Source organism: Wasmannia auropunctata, unplaced genomic scaffold (assembly GCF_000956235.1).
Source record: "Wasmannia auropunctata unplaced genomic scaffold, wasmannia.A_1.0 LD336064.1, whole genome shotgun sequence".
Lineage (NCBI taxonomy): Eukaryota > Metazoa > Arthropoda > Insecta > Hymenoptera > Formicidae > Wasmannia > Wasmannia auropunctata.
Window position 1 is genome coordinate 1853325 of NW_012026826.1, and position 1305 is coordinate 1854629.

Here is a 1305-nt window from a genome sequence, read left to right on the forward strand (position 1 = left end):
TTTTATTCTAAACGTGATAAATGTATATTATATAATAATTATACCTTTTTATATTTTTATTTTCCGTGAGAAACTCAAGAAGAAATATAATCTTATGTGATACATAAACGTGTTTGTATATATAATAACTGATATATGTCTTTCCACAAAAGTAGTAGGAATAAGTATCAAAAGATTTTTCTGCAGTACTGTAACAAAATACAAATAAGAATTTCAAATAATAACTTACTTACGAGCTAAAAATTTAATTTTAAAGTATTAATATTAGTATTAATATTAGTACGGAAAGTATAAATATTAATATTGTAGCGGTACGCTTACATTAATGCACGCGCGCTTGGCCCGCGCTCCGAGCCCGCGCGCGCCCGCCACGTGACGAGAGTGGTGCGCGGCGTCGCCGCTAGGCGCCGCAGGCGCCACGACAAATCTCGTAACGAAGAATCGCCCACGCCCGCTATATCTATGACTCCGTGGGAGGTCCTCAGCCTGTTCCTCGCTTCAGGATAACGCGAGCTTACCTCGTAGGCCGTTATCCTGAAGCATTTTGAGTATCCTGTACCTACGGAGAGCGCTCAGACGTTGAGGGGAAGCGGAAGTTCCGGCCTCTCAACCCTGAGCGAGCTCAGGGCCTCCGTATCTCCGGCGCCTCGTCGAGTCACCCGCCCAGGGCTAGTCTCGCCGCATCGCAAAGGACAGCCAGCAACACGCCGCGAGCAAAGAAGAGGGGGCCGCCTGTTTCCCCCGGGGCACCCTACCGCCGCACCTCGCCGAGGAAGGCGGCAGCAACACCCGACGGTCACGAACGACGCCTGGACTGGGGGCCGCCTGTTTCCCCCGGGGCACCCGACCGCCGGACCTCGCCAAGGAAGGCGGCAGCAGTTTCCGACGGTCACGAGCGAGGCCTGGACCCCGGGATCTCACTCCGCCCGTGGCGCCTGATTGCGCTGCAGCTGCCGGACCGGGAGCGACCGCCAACGGATCCGCGGCCACGACCGACCGTCGACCGGGCCACCCAGACGGAGGATGTTGTCGGTCCGCCGAGCCCTCCGCTAAGGACGCCGACACGGCCACGAACTCCCGGACGCCCAGGGAGTCCTGTCATCCGACTCCCGCACACGCCGACGAGGCCGCGAACTCCCGGACGCCCAAGGAGTCCGGTTGACCGACTCCCCCGCACGCCCGGTCACTCACCGTCCGCACCGGCTCCGGCGGCTAAACGCAACCGGCCCTCGGAGTCCTCCGGGCGAGGAGGTGCTGCGTCGCATCACGCAGGCATCCCCGGACCGTACAAGGCTGCGATCGGTC